At 37.5% G+C, this 19906-nt stretch overlaps 1 protein-coding gene and 1 long non-coding RNA gene across 2 annotated transcripts in view; both read left to right on the top strand.

Moving 5' to 3' along the window:
• Nucleotides 1-9622, top strand: part of LOC135214079 (uncharacterized) — a 169289-nt gene extending 159667 nt beyond the window's left edge. The window contains exon 3 of the long non-coding RNA XR_010314253.1: nucleotides 9578-9622. This is a non-coding gene — a long non-coding RNA (uncharacterized LOC135214079). The remainder of the gene's footprint in view (nucleotides 1-9577) is intronic.
• The window catches only part of LOC135214064 (rap1 GTPase-activating protein 1-like), a 767625-nt gene that overhangs the window by 493665 nt on the left and 254054 nt on the right, over nucleotides 1-19906 (top strand). The gene's annotated exons all lie outside the window — the stretch shown is intronic.

The following is a 19906-nucleotide window of genomic DNA, read 5'->3' as shown; positions in this document are numbered from 1 at the left end:
GGAGTCCCAAAAATATGTCCTTTTACTAAACCCAGATCAGAGATATTACTGTCATGTGTATCTCCCTCCACTCAGCGAAAGAGTAGAGGTACTTTTTATTTCATTTTTTATCCAGGTGCCATTCCTTCCTCCCTGCCTTCCTTTTTTCCTTCTGTGTCACTACCTCCCTCTCTCTCTCTCTCTCTCTCTCTCTCTCTCTCTCTCTCTCTCTCTCTCTCTCTCTCCCTTTCAACCCCCTCCACCAATATATATCGCATGTATTTTTGTTAAATATTTTAGGAGGCTTATTGTTGTATGCATAATGCATTATTTTTGTTATGATCATGATGATAATTAGTATTTCTTGTTTTGTTATCAATAATAATTTTCTTAAAATGTGATAGACACTATAGTGTGGTCTTGGATTATTATTATTATTATTATTATTATTATTATTATTATTACTTACGTCAACAGGGGCATTTACATCAGTCTCTTCAGGTTTCCCCGTCATATGAACCTGCCTACCCCAACCAGAGTTTCCCACCCTTAACCCCACCACCCCCCTTCGGCCACCTTACTACCCCTTAACCTTACCGTCTCTCTGTCGCTCGAGACCGAAATAAATTTTGTGAGGGAGTTGATATCTGGTCCTTGACAAGTCGTTTGGCTCTTCTTCCCCTCTTCAACATCCAAACTTTCTTCCCAATAAATTAAGTTGTATTGAGTTTCCTTATGCAAAGGGCCTCTCAGCTTCTCAAGATGAGTTTCTCTCTCTCTCTCTCTCTCTCTCTCTCTCTCTCTCTCTCTCTGGCTCTCTCTCTCTCTCTCTCGATGTCTCCTCGGATGGACTAATAAGTCTTTGAGACATCCTAATCCGTGTAACTCTCTCTCTCTTTCTCTCTCTCTCTCTCAGACAAGAAATAATGGATGGAAACTAGAACTTATGAGATACAACACATCCCGCTGTGGGAACTTCTTTACATACAAGATATGTGACACGTGGAATAAACTGCCAACTGAAGTTGTAAACAGCAATAGTGTGGAAGAGTTTAAAAGAAAGCTAGACAAAATCATTAGGACACTGTGAATGCACAGTAAAACCTGCTCCTACAGATAAGTGAGCACACGATGTTTCCTTGGATGGATCAACAAGTCTTTGAGACATGCTAATCCTTGTAACTCTCTCTCTCTCTCTCTCTCTCTCTCTCTCTCCATTACCTTTCGTATGCAAGCAAATACCTTGATATGACTTTTTAAAATTTTAGATTATAGTTTAGTAGCAGTACAAATATCCAGACAGCTCTCTCTCTCTCTCTCTCTCTCTCTCTCTCTCTCTCTCTTGTTTTTCATCATCATTATTATCATCATCCACTTACGGAAGTCGGCTCGGCATTATATTCTGCGACTCCTAGACCTTCAACTTTCGTCCAATAAACATCTCGTTTTTCAACTTCTGTCATCCAAACATGCCATTACTCAACTTCTGTCTTGTAAACATGTCGTTTTTCAACTTCCCCCTTCACATAAACATGTCGTGGGGTAATCGTTTGTTCCTTTGTTACAAACAGGGGTTGTTTGTGTTGCCTTTCGAGAAATGTTTTATTTGAATCAATTTGATGAATCAGAGGAGAAGCCGGCACAGTGCTGGTTGATATCCTCCACTGATTAAAGGAGCATAGATCTTTCGATCGTTGCGTATTTTAGTTTAATCAAAAGATTGCTCAAAGTTTTGATTGATATCTTCGCGAATTTTCAAGGAGAGCACATTTCTGCTTCGCGCCACCCTCTCCCCGCGCCTTTTGATTCATCGGATGATTGCCAAAGTTTGGATGTCTGTAGCCTTTGATTAGGAGATGAACGCTGTACGGATAGCTGTCATATACTAAAAGGTTGCCTTATATCGTACTCGATCCTTGAGAGAGAGAGAGAGAGAGAGAGAGAGAGAGAGTTATTTTCAGTAGTCATTTCTGAATGGATCACATAAAAATTTCTCTTTTAGATTATTTTGGGGCTTTAAAAAAAATTTTTACACACCAAACAGACACAAAAACCCTCTTGGCCCATTCTGCCCAAAAAACCTATTTGATCGTTTCGAGCAGAGCGCGACGCCGCGCGCGCCGTCGAGCGCGCGCGCGTGCGCTCGCGAGCGCGCTTCGTTCGTTCTCAGTACTCCTTTCTACCTGGATCACATAAAATTTCTCTTTTAACATTATTTAGGGGCTTAACAAAACATCTTTGCGAGAGAGAGAGGAGAGAGCGCGAGAGAGCGCGCGCGAGAGCGAGAGAGATAGAGAGAGAGGGAGAGACCAAGGAGAAGAGAAGAGAGAAGAGAGAGTCATTCTTAGTCCTCATATCCGAATGTATCGCAAAAAATATTCTCATTGCAATTATTTGGGTTCTTAAACAACTGTCACAGTGATATTCGCGAGAGAGAGAGAGAGAGAGAGAGAGAGAGAGAGAGAGAGAGAGAGAGAGAGAGTTAGTTAGTTAGTTAGTGATTTTCAGTATTCATATATGAATGTAATCCAAAAAAATTCTCCTTGTAATTATTTGGGTTCTTAAAAAACTTTTATAATGATATTCGCGAGAGAGAGAGAGAGAGAGAGAGAGAGAGAGAGAGAATGAATATCATGCCTAGAGGGTTAGTTTCAATACCCATCAGTGAATGTTTAAAAAAAAAAAAAAAGCTCTCCTTGAGATTATTTTGAGGATCATGAAACATACATTACACCCAAACAACCTTTGATAATCATCGCGCATCCATTCCCTCCAACGGCGTGCAATTCACCAGTCATACATCCACGACAGTCAGCCAGCCAGTCGGCCTTTCAACCGACCCTTCCATTCATCCGTCCAGAAATCTGGACCAAAACAATGGTTCCTTTTTTTTTATCGCTCCAGTGTCTCATCCATTTTCGTCTGTGGTAAATAATTATATACTGGCAAGACAACAGAGCAGGCAGGCGGTCTGTGGGCGAGTGTGGGTACATGGGGGTATATGGGTTCTTGTTTTCGTGAGGGGGGTTATAGAGTATAAGGGAACTTGTATGGGTACATGGGAGCATATTGGAACTTAATATGGATCAGTGTATGGGTGTATGACATCCAGGGCTTATCATATACGGAAGGTGGGGTTGGTGTTTGGACGTCCATACATACCATCCTTGTATGGTACATACACCTCCCTACGGCATGTGTAGTAGTTGTATGTGTAAGGTGGTTTCTCGTTCGATGTGGCCATCAACGAGCACCCGATGACAAAGGAAGTAGTCTTCGCAATGAATCGTCTGGTTTATTGCGAAGGGAGTTTGAAACCTCATTTGCTCCGGTGAAAGGTTTTGGGAAGGAGAGAGAGAGAGAGAGAGAGAGAGAGAGAGAGAGAGAGAGAGAGAATGTTTGGGGTGTGGCCTTCTAATTGTTTCCATACGACTTTTTTTCGTATATACTTTAAGACAGAGTGGTTATTTGTTGTAGTTTTAGATTGAGTTTGTATACATACGCACATGCACATACCATATATATATATATATATATATATATATATATATATATATCTTTATATATTTATATATATACGTATATATATATATATATATATATAATATATATTATATACGTATATATATAAGAGAGAGAGAGAGAGAGAGAGATATGAATGAGAATGACCTCGTCGAGTCTGTCCTGTTTTTTTTTTTTTTTTTTTTTATTAATTATTGACGCAGTAATGAGAACACGTGTAGGTTTTTCCTCTTCTCACTTTCTCTCACCTCCTCCTAAGCGACCCCCAGTAGTCGACCAGTTGCTAGGTAAACCCAATTCACTGCTTAGTCTGGATTTTAGCGAGAAAGTGTGCAGTAATTAGCTGCCACATCCTGTAAAAAGTGACAGTAAATTATCAAGTATGATTTATTGTCAATACCATCCCAACTGTTTTTTACAAAAACCTTAAATATTTAGTATTTTATGAGGATGATGAAGAATCATGGAGACCACAAGTTATTGAAAAACAGGTTAGTGTTCCGTAGAGAAGTATAGATTATAGGTTGCATCTGATAGAAGTATATCTTAGTTTTACCAGACCACTGAGCTGATGAACAGCTCTCCTAGGGCTGGCCCGAAGGATTAGATCTTTTTACGTGGCTAGGAACCAATTGGTCACATAGCAACGGGACCTACAGCTTATTGTGGGATCCGAGCCACACTATATCGAGAAATGAATTTCTATCACCAGAAATAAATTCCTCTGATTCCGCGTTGGCAGAGCCGGGAATCGAACCTCGGACCACCGGATTGGCAGCCGAGCGCGGAAACCACTCGTCCAGCGAGGAACTGCATTTGATAGAAATTGGATAACCTGCAGTCATATAAAGCCACCTGCGTTTATTTATTTTCAGAGTTCTGTTTACATTCGGCAGTCACCTCTACACTGCATAGTATGACCTTGTCACTTCGACAAGTGATGTGAGAACGTCTATGCCCCGGGCACGATAAAGGATGTTCTGATACCCTCTGCTGGTACCCATAAAAGCTTAATAAGGGCGGTATTAGTCACAAGAGAGGTGTTTTGTACCCCCACGGGTATTTCTGAGTGCCTGCCCTGACATCATATCCTGTGCCACTTACTGTGTAGGGGCGCCACACACTGGCACTCTTGGAAGGGCGTTCTGCTAACCGACTCTACCAGCAGAAGAAGGCTGACTCGACTATCTCTCTCTCTCTCTCTCTCTCTCTCTTTGATAACAAAAAGGGCATTGATTCGTGTTACATACTTTCTGTATTCCTTTGTGTGTGTGTGTGTGTGTGTGTGTAACCTTTTGAGAAATAAGCCGCTGCTTTGTCGGGCGCTGTAGAGATTGAGTCAGAGTCTCTCTCTCTCTCTCTCTCTCTCTCTCTCTCTCTCTCTCTCTCTCTCTCTCTACGTCACCACATACCGTCCTAATAAATTCGCTATAAATATCACTTACGTTTATTATACCAGACCTTGTATTGTTATGCCTCGGGTTGGACTGTAACCTTCAATAGTTTCAAACTTTCTCTCTCTCTCTCTCTCTCTCTCAACTTTTTTGCTTCTTTTATTTGTGGACCTTTTAACGAAGCGTTTTCTGCTTTCTTTTTTATTTATACGCTGACGTCTTTGCGTTTTATTTTGATGGTTTCTTTAATTGGTTTTTGATTTGTTTAAGGCACCGTTGGAAAATTGTTCTTATATACAAATGTACATATGTATATGTATATATGTTTGTGTGTGTGTGTGTTTGCGTGGGTGCATGTGTGTGTTTGGCTTTTTTTTATTTTTTTGACGTGTTTCTTGGCCTAAGATGATTATTATTATTATTATTATCTAGAATTCTATTTTTTATCTACCTGTTAATTAAATCTGTGTTTTTTGTCTCTAAAATGTAAAACAAAAATGGATGGATAAATAAACGTTTAGAATAAAACGGGTGGCAAATATAAACATTTTTGTTTCCTGTAGACTGGAAACAGGAAGGAACACACTTTTCAGAAAGATGACGGCGAATAATAAATAAAATATATAATAAATAAAAAAAATTCAGATAACCTTCTTACTCGCCGTCAGCGCCAGCAATCAGCTGATTGATATAAAATCCCGCGTCAGCGATTTCAGCCGCGCGCATTTTTGACAGAATAGTATATTTCTCTGTATGCTTTGCAGAATATATTTCCCTGTGTAATTTTCCCTCGTCTTGTCTTTTCGCCGCGAGGGTCTATTTCATCTCTCAAAGACTTCAGAAGGAAAGAGAGTTTTTTTTTCTTTTCTTTTCTTTTTATTATTCTCTTTGACTTTTTTTTTACCTGGTTTGACCCTGGTTCTGTTTTGGTCTGTTATGCTGTTTTGATGCATTGTTTTGCTTCCTACTGTTCTTATTATTGTTGTTTTTGTCGTGTCCCTTCCCTCCCCCACCCGTTACGCCACGCCCCCCAGCCTGGGTGGGTGGCTATTTAAATTGTATGTACTCAAGTACTTAAGTATTTTTAATATTTTTTTCTTATTATTTTAACATCATCCTTTTCGACTTTACCCATTTGATAATCCGTGTTTTTACCTATTAATCCTTCTTTATCCATTTGTTTATGCTGTAAACATAAACACAATCCCTAAGTAGTGGCATCACACCTCATAACAAAAAACGAAATAATAATAACAATTCTTTCTCTACGAATCTCTCGTCTCCTTGTTCGTCTACGGGTGGCACCGTCTCTCATAAGGGCTATATGGCCGTTTCAAGAAAGGTCATTTTGACCCTAACGGTGGATGTAGGCGCTCGAGTTGCAGGGGGGGATTAGTGAGTCACTCTTCAAGAAGGTGTGAGGTGGAAGGTGTTGGATTTTGGTGGGGAGAGGGATGGGGGTCCCTAGGTGGACGGGTGGTTGTGGTAATGGAGTGGGGGTGGGGGGAATTGGAGAGCCACAGATGAAATAACTGTTGAATGTTTTGGGCGCCTAGGAGGGCGAAGAAGATCACTTCGTCGAGCTCTCTCTCTCTCTCTCTCTCTCTCTCTTTTCTTTTTTTTTTACTAGCAAAAGTTGATATTGTAACGGGGCATTGATCTGTGACGTCTGTTCTTCTCTCTCTCTCTCTCTTTCTCTCTCTCTCTCTCTCTCTCTCTCTCCTATGATCCTATACAGTCGACTAACAACCAAGTACGTAATTCGCCTACTGGATTTTTTAACAGAATTCTCTAAGCCTTTTCTTTTCTACCTTGAAACATTTAAACGTCATTAAATGAATTAGTTTTCCTTCAGAAAATAACAAAGAAATGCCAACTAATCGCCAAATATATATCCATAAAATCACCTTATTTGTTTCGTGCTCCGAATCTTAATTAAGTCTTGTTTGATTCCCGGATGACGTCACGGCGTCTTCAAGTGGGAGAGCACTGGTCATTGGTGTTCTGGAATATATAAGTGAGAGAGACAAGGCGCTTGCTGTTAGGAAAGCAGAGAGAGGGAGAGAGAGAGAGTAGCTTTTGATAATATAGTATAAGAGAGAGAGGGAGTAGCTTTTGATATTATAGTGGAAGAGAGAGAGAGAGAGAGAGAGAGAGAGAGAGAGAGAGAGAGAGAGAGAGAGAGAGAGTTTTTTTTGGGGGGGTGAACTGGTGCAGACGAATAAAGACACTAGGTCGATGTCGGTCTCAAGTGAAGTAAAGCATACCTTTATCACGACCTGTTTTCTCACGCACAGTCACCCAAATTTTTTCCTGGCCCTCCATATCCCTTCCCCCGCCCTCCAATAGGCACTCCAGTAAGGAATCCCCCTCCCCCTCCTCCAACATTATACAAACACACTCATGGTGTAAACATTTCTGTCATGATGTTAGAAGATAATGTTTCTTTATGGTGTGGCACTCCAACTTTTTTTTTCTTTCAAGTACCATAATCTAGGGTATGATATTTTTTTCTTTTTTTTTTTTGTAAAAGGGGAAAAAAGGAAAGGAAGAAGGTGAACAAAAGACAGCAGCAAGAAAAAGAGAATGTTGTTTCAAGTGTTGGGAATTTGTATCTGGCGTCCGCTTGTTTGTCTTGGCTTATTTATTTTTATTTATTATATATATACTGTCATATTTCACTTAGAGTTTTCGCCGTTGCCCAAACATTTCTATTTTGGTTCTGTCAACGACTGTTTTTTTTTTTTGTATGCGTGTGTGTTTCTGTCGTCTGCTGGTATGTTTATCTTTATTTATTTTCTTTGTTTTTTTTTTTTTCTGCGCTTTGTGCTTATTTTCCACCCTTTGGACATTTTGTGCTTTAACATGTTCACTACGGTCTTTTAGGCTGTTTCAAATAAACAGTTGTGTATATTGAATAATGATACTAATAATAATAATAATAATAATAATAATAATAATAATAATAATAATAATAATAATAATAATAATGATAATGATAATAATAAGAAGTATAATAATAGAACTCTTTTTCCGCTAGTAAAGAACATATAATGATATATATATATATATATATATATATATATATATATATATATATATATATATATGTGTGTGTGTGTGTGTGTGTGTCTGTCTGTCTGTCTGCCTGTCTGTGTACATCTGTAACCGTGCTTTTTCATATGCGTATTATCTTTTCATCAGCAGTTTTACCTTCATAGCTGCGTTTTTTGCCCGTATGCAGATTTGTAAATCTAACCATCTAGTATAAACCCAGTTTTTATGCGATAGTGAACCACACATACAACCCCCAACCCCCCCACCAAAAAAACCATTGATTATCTCTGCCTTTCACTTTTTCCAAAGAATATGAAAAAAGTCATGTAACCTCCTCCTCCCCCCCTCCCCTCCCCGTCTCGTGGGCTTCCACTGCCATCCTCCCCAGTCAACCCCCCCCCCCCTCCCCCCCCCCCCCACTCCTCTTCTTTTAATATGTTGCAATGGCTGGTAGGGCTTATCAGCATCCAAAAGCTTTTTTTTTTTTTTTTTTTTTTTTTTTTTTTTTTTTTTTTGTGTTTTTTTTTTTTTTTTATTACCCTTCATACCATGAACGACATGAGTGGATAGGCGAGTGTATAGAGTAATTGGTTTCTAGATACTCTTCTAGATTCTCTAGATATGCGCTTCATCTAGTGAATGGCTCCCAAATTGTCTCTAGATTGGACCTAGGATTTGTCAGTGTTGTCACCAGCATGTTATAAAGAAATAATTTTTACAAATGTAACGACCAGAATTTTATTATTTGAGTTCGGATTTCTGATCATTTTGCCAACATGTCCACATATGCACAGAATACGGACAATTGATATTATCGTTAGAATAAGGATTCTGTTCTCAGTATTAAAATTTGGGCTAATATTTTCAGTATATGAATATATAGGTTAGTGTTCTCAGTTTTGAAATTTTTGATAATTTTTTTTTCTATAATACAATAAAGGTTAATATTGTCTGTATTGAAATTTTGGATGATATTTTCTATATTACAATAGAAGTTAATATTGTCTGTATTGAAATTTTGGATGATATTTTCTATATTGCAATAAAGGTTAATATTGTCTGTATTGAAATTTTGGATATTTCTATATTGCAATAAAGGTTAATATTGCCTGTATTGACATTTTGGATAATATTTTCTATATTGCAATAAAGGTTAATATTGCCTGTATTGACATTTTGGATAATATTTTCTATATTGCAATAAAGGTTAATATTGTCTGTATTGAAATTTTGGATGATATTTTTTACATTACAATAGAGGTTAATATTGTCTGTATTGAAATTTTGGATAATATTTTCTATATTACAATAGATTGTCTGTACTGAAATTTAGGATGATACTGCCAGTTTAAAATATAGCTTAACATTGCCAGTACTAGGATTTAGGATAATATTTCCAGTATTACAAAACAGGTCAATATTGTCTGTACTGAAATTCATTATAATATATTTTCACTATTAAAATATAGCTTAACATTGTCAGCACTGAAATTTAGGATAATATTTCCAGCATTACAATATAGGCTGATATTATCAGTTTTGGAATTTTAAGATAATGTTTTGCCAGTATTAAGATCCTCGATTTTTTTCCCGTATTTAAAATCATTTTTCTCTTCTTTTTTCAGGTGAGTTCATCTATTCTGCTGAATTCCTCGGTCCGGAGGCAAGGTGAGTTGAAAATGAAGCTGACTGTGGGGAACAGACCCCCCGGGCTGGCAGCCCCGTCCCAACACGAATTATTAGAAACTTGCAACTAACCTCATAGGGCTGGAATCTGAGAAGCATGGAGAGAGAGAGAGAGAGAGAGAGAGAGAGAGAGAGAGAGAGAGAGAGAGAGAGAGAGAGGATATGCATATGCTGAGTAGACGTTGCACTGCAAATGGTCAACGAAGTTAAGATATAAAGCAGAAGAGAGGAGGATGGCATAGATTACCTAATTATAGAACAGAGTATAGGGTTTAGGTCAGAGGCCAAGTGATGGGACCTGTAAGGTCATTCAACGCTGAAAAGGACATTGAGAGTAGATGGTTGCAAAGATACAGCAAGAGGAACACCAACCTTTGCAGTTGCACAATGAAAACAATCGTTAGAGACGGTGTAAAGTCGAATAGAAGAAGGAATATGTTCGGAGGTAGAGTAAAAGGAAAGAAAGAGGTTGCAGCTAGGGGCCGAAGGGACGCTGTAAAGTACATTTAAGTAATGCCTACAGTGCGCCACGCTTGAGGTGCACTGACGGCACTACCGTCCCCTGCGTGGGTTTCTTATACATAGGTCCATTGTGTTAGAGGAAAAGTTATATAAAAGGTTATCCCTCCCAAAAATTGAGTTTATTGTGGTCAGGGGAAAATTGACCCCCACCCCCACCCTAAAGAAAAAAAAAAGGGGGGTGGGGGGGGAACAGATGACAGGCAAAGACGCTGACCGTCGACGTGAACAAGTGGAGGCCGGAAAAAAGTAAATTGAGCGGAATAGGAAGAGAGAGAGAGAGAGAGAGAGAGAGAGAGAGAGAGAGAGAGAGTTGGTGGAGCAGGGGGGGTGGGGTCCGGAAGCTGACTGACCGCCAAAGGATCAAAAGAGGGCCGAATGTTCGTAGAGAGAGAGAGAGAGAGAAAGAAATCTCTCTCTCTCTCTCCGTCTCTCTCTCTCTCTCTCTCCTCTCTCTCTCTCATCTCTCTCTATATATATATATATATATATATATATATATATATATATGTATATAATATATATATATATATATATCTATATCTAATAAAAGGAGCCATAAAAACACCAAAATGTAGAGAGAAAAGTACTATATTTCAGAGACTGCTGTCTCTCTCTTCAAGATATATGAATGAGAAAAGTTTACAGAAAAGGGGGCGGTATTTATACCCAAGAGATCCGTCCACAAGTAAGCCAGTTTAGGTCATCCCCGCTGATATCTTCCTTTAATCTTCTTAAGCGTTGGTTGAATGAAACTTCGTCGACGACATCTGAGATCCACGCCCCTTTTGAGATGTTCATTACCTGCTTCTCTTTTATTAAGGCTGATTCCATCATTTGACTCTTGTACCGGCAGTTGCTGCTATAAATTTTTACCAGTCATATATATATATTATTTATTATTACTATTATTATTATTATTATTATTATTATTATTATTATTATTATTATTATTATTATTCATTATTATTATTATTATAATGATGCAGATATTTTGATGAATCTTCGATTTTGTTTTTGTTTAACTATTCACTTAAATGTTAAGAATGCACAGTGTATGCACAAGGAAGCATTTGTATGCAGAGTGCTTGCGCACAGTCTACCATGCGTGCGTGCATAGACTGAAGGCGAACAATTCTTAAGGATAGTATGAATACTGGGAGAGTTATGACGATGCCTCCCTTCACGACAGAGAGAGAGAGAGAGAGAGAGAGAGAGAAGAGAGAGGAGAGAGAGAGAGAGAGAGAGAAGAAGAGAGGTGCCTTGACATTTCTCGATATAAGTTGCGATTCGATTTTCTCTCACTCGCTTTATTCGATCTACTCCAGGATTAGATCCAGATTTTATGCCACGAAGAAGTTGGTCGTTTGTATGGCTGTTACATTGTTGGAGCTCGGAATGCTTCAAAATATTCTTATATATATAATATGTAGTATATGTATGTGTATATATATAATAATATATATAATACAATACATATATAATATATATATGTGTGTGTATATATATATATATATATATTATATATTATATATATATCATAAATTCATATATATATATATATATATATATATATATATATATTATATTATATATATATATATATATATGTAAATTCATACACAATGACAAGACAGACCTAAAGACCACACAAACTAATACATACATATACATAAAAAGTGGTGATATATCCTGAAAGATCTCGTTAAAGTTTGGTTGCTGAAAGATTACTATATATTTCAGGAACAGTTCCACTCATTCCTCGATATATTCATAATTGAAGCTTCCAATGAAATGAAAAAAAAAAGGCGACACGCTCCCAGCATTTAAAACCTTCCAGAATTTCAGCAACTGATTTTTCCGGCCCTTTTCAAATTCGTAAGTTGGATCGTTTTCGGCTACATTTTTACCGCCCGAAATTTTTAACGAATGGATTTCGTAGCAATTGAAAGGTCAGAAGTGGTTTTTTTTATAAGGGATTTCCATATGTGAGGCCGGTTTTTATTTTTTTTTCAGTAATTTTGAACGTATTTGGGTGTGGTGTGAGGTTGGAACTAATATAATTTATTTTGACATTCGAGCACATTAAGATGATTTATGTATATTATTTTGACTTTTATTTTTTTCACATATAGCTGTATCACATACACACACATCTATATCTATGTGTGTATTTATGTACTGTATATATATGTGTGTATTTTATATATGTATATGTGTGTATGAGTGTGTAACAAAATATCTTATAACACTACATTCATCGAAAAAGGCAATAATTAATTTGACTTTTAATTTTACTTTATACACGATTTTAACCTCGTATTTTTATAAGTATTTTTACAAGTCATTATATTCCGAAGTTGCCTAGAGCAACCTGTACACATGGACGCACGTGTGCATTGGCGTCGGCCATTAATTAATTAGAAATTTTATCTCGTGGCCTTTTTTTTTTCTTCGATATATTGGGAGAAGTGCAATTGAGCAATGGCATCAGGGTTTTATTAAGGTAAGGGTACAAAAAAAAGAGCAATAAAAAGAGAGAGAGAGAGAGAGAGAGAGAGAGAGAGAGAGAGAGAGAGAGAGAGAGAGAGAATTGGTGTTCTTGCGAAATAACGGTTTTATTGGGAAATTAACTACGAAGATTAATTTGGGAGTTAGAGAGTGGGAGGTTAAATTCGAAGTAACTGCGCGCGCGCACACACACATACACACACAAGATTTTGTGATGCATACCTGTGTGTTTTTCCATACATCCTTTCATGTATTGCCATGTGTAATGTGCACGTCTACATACGTGCTAGTACATACACACATCTATAAATGTGTATATATAAATATATATCTGCATGTATACATATGTGAGTGTTAATATCTCCATAGTTGTATGACCCCTCTATACATAATATCAGCGCCAGTCCTCATTGGCGAAATATCAGCGCAGACTCGATCTGATTCCGCGAAGATGAATCAAGTCGAAATTGAAGTGACAGGAGCCCCAGGACCTCATGATACCCATACCCATACCAAGGATAGCAGCCTACTATACCGGTACTGTACGCATTCCGGACGACGACGGGTCTTCATTACGTCAGGTGTCGGAACAAATACCATCGGAACCACGGCTTATCACAATGCTCTTTTTGAGGTTTTCCGACCGACCGGTGGCTCCCGCGAGGACAAACAGTCCTCCCTCCATAACGGTCGCAAGGTTTATAATCGCATTTGGGAGTTCTCGAGCTCACTGGAGCCTTTTTGAGTTCGTTGGAGGCTCTTTGCGGTTGACGCAAAGACGGTACGCGGTGCTTTCTCGCACCCAGGTTATTTAAGCGACTTGTTTTTCCAGTGGACCCGCTGTCGAGGAAGTTTTGGAGAAGTGATTCGGTTGTAGATGTTTTTGTTGTTGTTGTTGTGCCTGATATATTATTATTATTATTATTATTATTATTATTATTATTAACCCCGCCATCGAGGAAGTTTTGGAGACGTGATTCGGTTGTAGGTGTTTTAGTTGTTGTGCCCTATATACTATTATTATTATTATATTATTATTATTATTATTATTATTATTATTATTATTATTATTAATATTATTTATTTTAACCCCGCCATCGAGGAAAGTGTGTAGACGTGAATCAGTTGTTATTGTTGTTTTTGTTATTTTTGTTGTGCTTGACATACTATTTTATTATTATTATTATGATTATTATGATTATTATTATTATTATTATTAACTCTGCCGTGGAGGCAGTTTTGTAGACGTGAATCGGTTGTTGTTGTTGCCTGATTTATTCTACCTACTACTAACTGTAATTTCTACTTACTACCTACTACTACTACTACTACTACTACTTTACTTATTATTATTATTATTATTATTTTATTATTAATTATTTATTATTAATTCTGAATTCAAGAATATAACCCCTATTCATGTAGAAAAATCCCAACACAGGGACGAACGACTTAAAATTCAAGCTGCCTAAGATTATTACGGTGTTCATTAGGAAGAAACAGGAGGAGGTAAAGGGAAATATTATAGAAAGGAGAGATCTCACTCACTGAAAAAGATGATGATGATGATTGATGAAGATTCAGAGAGGGAATCAACGACAAGAAGAAGTTATTCTGGAATAAGGCCAGCTCGCTCTGTAGCAGTGATGAGAGATAAAGAGGATATATATAGTGTATTTTGACGATCTCCGTGAAGAGACTGGAAACGTAGATAAAAAGTCGTAATTGTTTTTCATAAAATAAGTCTGCTGTGTTTTTTTTTTTCTAAAAAAAAATATGATCTATTTTTATTGCTTCTTTGTGTGTCTTCATATGGTCATAAATCATTTTTATTTTAAGAATGATGACATTCCGTTAGACTTTTTTTTTTTTTTTTTTTTTTTTTTTTTTTTTTTTTTGTGGAATAGAACGGAAGCTGTCCATCTTCTTAAGATGATAAAAGACTTTTATATATTTTTTTATTTTATCCGTCACAGTAATGTTTATAGATGTTATATGGTTTGTTTTTTGTGTACCGATATCGTCAAAAGTGACGGTACGTACTGTCCCGAAGTAGGGACCAAGGGACCTCCACTCTGCGTATATGTACTTTATATAGAAGGGGGAGGCTAACCCGATATAGTCAAAGGAAATTCTAAAAATGGAATTCATTGGCCATAGACAGTCGCCACAACACAAGAAAACATTAACATAAGATTGCAAGTCGCGTCTTACTATATAAAAGGTTTATCTTTGCCGTCTTGTCAAATATGGGCGTCTAATTCTGCGGTAGTTTGCTCTGCGAGTTAGTGGAATTTTAAGGTTGGCCTTGGGAAATGTTTAGTGCGTTTTAATATTAATGATAATAATGATAATAATAATGGTCGTAATCTTGTCAAATATGGACGTCTTATTCTGCGGAATTTTGCTCTGCGAGTTAATGGAATTTTAAGGTTGGCCTTGGCCAGTGTTTTGTGCGTTTTAATAATAATAATAATAATAATAATAATAATAATAATTAATAAAATAATAATAAATGGTCGTAATCTCAGGTTTCTTGTCGTAGAGATTAGGCGTGAAAGTATCTGTGACCTACCCTTTGTCCCCATTCATTCATATTTCTTTGTCCTGCCGTGTGCAGGTAGTAGCTGCCCTCTTATTCGATGCTCCTTCTTCCTTTCTTCCCAAGGAGAGGGGGAGGAAAAGGAGGAGGAGGAGGTAGTGGAGAGGAGGAGGAGGGGGGGAGCTGTTGCACTAAGTCATTTTTCTACTGATGGTGGTTGTAAGGAGGGTATCCTGAGGAGGAGGAGGAGGAGGAGGAGGGAGGAGAGTGCCCCGCATGAAAGAGAGTCCCAATCAGCTAATCCCAGGATTAAGGATCGTGCCCTCTGTGAGATGAAGGCATCAAAGAAGGCATCCAAAGGAACACTGTGGATCCGAGACGGCAGGAGGCGACGGCCCCAGAACAAAGGGTCGCTAATGAACTGCATTGAGGCGTCGTTTAAAAGGCGACCAGATGAAGCCTGGGCCTCTCACAAAGTTCCGACCTTCTCCCTCGCCCCCCCTCCCCCTCCCCCCCGAGCGTAAAGGTCTACATCACGCCCTGTTGGTAATTGTTCCCTTTATCCCCTTTAATAATTCTTTTGGGATTTTTTATTTAAATTATAAGTGTAAATATATATGTGTCAGCGAATGTATGTTGTATATATATGTATATCGTATATATATATATATATATAATATAATATATATATATATATATATATATATATACCTACACATACACAAGTACGCAAACGTGTCGCTACGAAATTAACTGCAAGAAACGGCCCGCCGCCAACAGGCTGGCTGGTTGGTTGCTGAGCTTTGTAGGAATGCCATCGGAGTGAGGGGGGTGGAGGGGGGGGGGGTGTTGGCACCCGGCAATGGGTATTGCGGCTGCAACTGGAGTGCAACATTAAATATGATTCTGCTGCTCTCCGCGGCCGAATTTATTTCCGAGGTGCTTGCAATCTGCTCCTGCTCTTGTGCTTCGGGTTCATTGGAGTTTATGTATATATATATATATATATATATATATATATATATATATATATATATATATAGAGAGAGAGAGAGAGAGAGAGAGAGAGAGAGAGAGAGAGAGAGAGAGAGAGAGAGAGAGAGAACGCCTCTTAACGTAATGCGTTGCTAGAAAAGAGATGTAGATGAATATTATTTCTGGTGTTATGGACGTATGTATTCAATAATAATAATAATAGTAAATCAGTTTTCCTTTATAAAGGATGGCTGCATAGAAAAGAGGCAAGGCAATATAGTCACTTCCACAATTAGCCTTTATTTATTGATTCAGTGAGTGCTTGATAATACTATACATCTTAGTTGTGTTTAGGACGTGAACCAAATGCTATTTGAAATATATGTATATGTGTGTATGTCTGTGTAATATATATGTGTATGTATAAATATATATATACATGTGAGTATATCTATGTATGAGTGAATGTTAGTTTGTTGGGGCAATGGTTTCGTAAGCATGCAACCGTCACATATTACGTAATCGTATATGTGCAGTTGTACATTTATATAATCTATATCTATATTATATATATATATATATATTAATTAATATATATAATATATATTTATATTTATATATAAATTCATAGATATATATATATATATTATTAATGATATACTAAAAATTTAATAATTAAATTATATATATAATATATTTTATATATAATTTCATAGTTTCCTATCACTGCATTCATAGGAATATTCAGACTCACGTCACATAAATGCACTTAAACACAGCACATCTTTACACACATAAAAAAAAAACAATCACATCATGGCCGTAAAAAGAAAAAAAAGACAAGCAATTTGTAGAATAAAACGGCTAATGTATTTCTGTGATGAAGTATCTGGAGTTTTTTTTTTTTATGAAAGAGAATGTAGCTGAAACGGGCCCCTGGGAAGCCATTAAGCCCGTGCAATAAAGCAGATAAGAAGACGATGCAAGTTATTATTAGCACTCCATTGTGGCCGTTCCAGACTCTGTGTTTTATGTGTGTGTGTGTGTGTGTGTTTTTTTTTTTTTTTTTCTTTGCGTGTTTGTTATTTCCTTGCTTTGCTTAGCGGCTTTTGGTGGTTCTTTGTGGTGTGTTTCTTTTCTATGGCTTTTTTTTTTTGGGGGGGGGGGTGGGGGGGGGGGGTTTTTTTTCTGCCTTATCGCTTCAGTTATAGCGTCTTCATTTGTTTTATCGTGTTTCTTAATGTGTATTATATTTTTCACATTTTCCTTAATTCTCCTGGACTTCATTTGGGGCTTCGTTGTGTTGCTCTCTACCTAATAATTCGTCCCTTTTTTCCTTGTTGCCTTTATATCAATGTCAATCAAGAATTTTTTTTTCTTTTTGTATTAGGCCATCAGCCCCTAGTAAAAGTTACATCAGATTAATAACTACGACGATTGAGATCAGAGAAGTAATGTTTCTCGTCGCACTATTTCTCCTAGACACCGAGTCTCCCGCCATTTTCCACCCGTATTATTATTACAAGGTAAAATAACCTTTGTATTTCATTCACTATAACTGTATCTTGGTGGCGTCTGCTACCTTCAGTGGTCAAGGCTCCAGTATTTGTGTGGATGTTTTATAATTAATTATATGTAAATAATATATATATGTGTATATATATAATATGTGTAATTGTTTGTGTATGAATGCATGTACATATTTAAAAGAGTATTTGTTCGAATCTTATCGCGAGTGCTCTGCACGTGAAATGGCAGTTTATGCTCCTCTCTCTCTCTCTCTCTCTCTCTCTCTCTCTCTCTCTCTCTCTCTTTCATGCTTTTAATAGCACTGATAGCATACTTGCCCAAAGAGCTACAACAAGGCTTGCGATAAATGTTGCTAAATTTACGACCGGCAACTTGCAAGCAAGAGCGCAGTAGTAATTAGAGCACGGAGCATTTCCTGGATCAGGTTACATTTAAGCATCTCTCTCTCTCTCTCTCTCTCTCTCTCTCTCTCTCTCTCTCTCTCTCTCTCTCTCTCTCTGAATGCAAGCTCTATGCCAGGCTGGATCGTCAAGTTGGCGGAGTGAATGAGTTCATTGTAAATAGAAAGGAATTTTAAAATACGTTTCCTATGATGTGAGAATTGTTATTGCACGTATTTTATTAACTATACTAGGAACGTCCGTTGCTTTTGGGAATTGTGGGGGGGAGGTGGGGGAAGGGAGGGGTGCCGCCATGGGTTTAGTAGCTTGGGGGGCTTGGGGCGGGGTTTCTCGGAGAGGTCCTTGAGGTTAGAATGGGGGTTGAAGAGTTGAGCGACGTTTGAAGTAAGTCTTTATCTGGGAGACAGGCTTGCGAATTTTATCATGTAAGACTTTTTTTTTTTTTCATTACTGAGCTGTCGCCACTTTATCGGCGTTTGTCTGTCTGTCTTATCTTCTTCTTCTTCCTTCTCCTTCTCCTTTTTTCCTTCTTCTTCTTCTTCTTCTTTTCTGATAAATCGTTTGGCACGAGATTCCTGCCAAGGAAGTGGACCTCCATTATTCAAGGGCCCTAAGTACTATGTTATAATATTAATGGACGAGGTTGGCTCTCTCTCTCTCTCTCTCTCTCTCTGTCTCTCTCTCTCTCTCTCTCTCTACGAGGATTATTCTGTTAATTTTATTCATACTTGTGTCAGTATGATATATAATATATATATATATATATATATATTATATACATATATATATATATATATATATGTATATATATATATATATCAGATATACATACATGATATACATACATACATACACACAAACGTCTAATTCTTAGTTGGTTTATGTAAAAAGTGTTTATCTTCCACTCATAAGTCAAAAAATGAATGATGCAAAAAACAGATGTCTTTCAGTTCCTACGTATTAGTGAATATATATATATATATATATATATATATATATATATATATATAGTGTGTGTGTGTGTGTGTGTGTGTGTTTCACAATGCACATGCATTCAAGGACTCGTGCAATCTTAAGATCTCTTCTTCATTGACGTCTTTGCGTGGTTTATTCCTTATGCGCTGACTTGGTCGACTGTGCATTTCCTTTCTCCATTCCAAAGTTTTTTTTTTTTATGAGAAGAACGCTGACGTCATCATCGCTGTGTGACGTTTTTAGCAGTGAAAGAAACTCTTATTGAAAAGAGAGACTCTTTTTAGATGTCTTATGAATGGGTTCACCCAGGCGGAATGAGATAGCGACCTCTTCGATGACCCATTGGTTTAGTTGTGGTTTAATTGTGTCACGTCCTTCCATTTGGACGTATTGTTGATCGCTTATACCAGCTCATTTCTCCATTCCCCCCCTCTCTCTCTCTCTCTCTCTCTCTCTCTCTCCTCCTCTTCTCCTCTCTCTCAAAGTTCAAACTCAGTTTTTCTTCCCCCGATACAGTCGGTCAATCACGAACTCCATAACTTCATAACATCTCTCTCTCTCTCTCTCTCTCTCTCTCTCTCTCTCTCTCTCTCTCAAAAGTCAAACTCAGTCGCGATCCACCTCGGTCAACTGACCATCAGATACTTAACAATAACATTTTCATCATACATTCTCTCATCCGTTCTCTCTCTCTCTCTCTCACTCAAAATCTCTCCTCGAATCTCTCTTCAATCTCTCTCTTCTCTCAAGACTCTCTCTCTCTCTCTCTCTCTCAAATTTGTTATTCACGACAGTTAACTACCAACCAGGTAATT

The sequence above is a fragment of the Macrobrachium nipponense genome, chromosome 45 (genome assembly GCF_015104395.2).
Source record: "Macrobrachium nipponense isolate FS-2020 chromosome 45, ASM1510439v2, whole genome shotgun sequence".
In the NCBI taxonomy this organism is placed as follows: domain Eukaryota; kingdom Metazoa; phylum Arthropoda; class Malacostraca; order Decapoda; family Palaemonidae; genus Macrobrachium; species Macrobrachium nipponense.
Note: the sequence above shows the minus strand (reverse complement) of the source record. Positions and strands in the feature narration are given on the sequence as shown.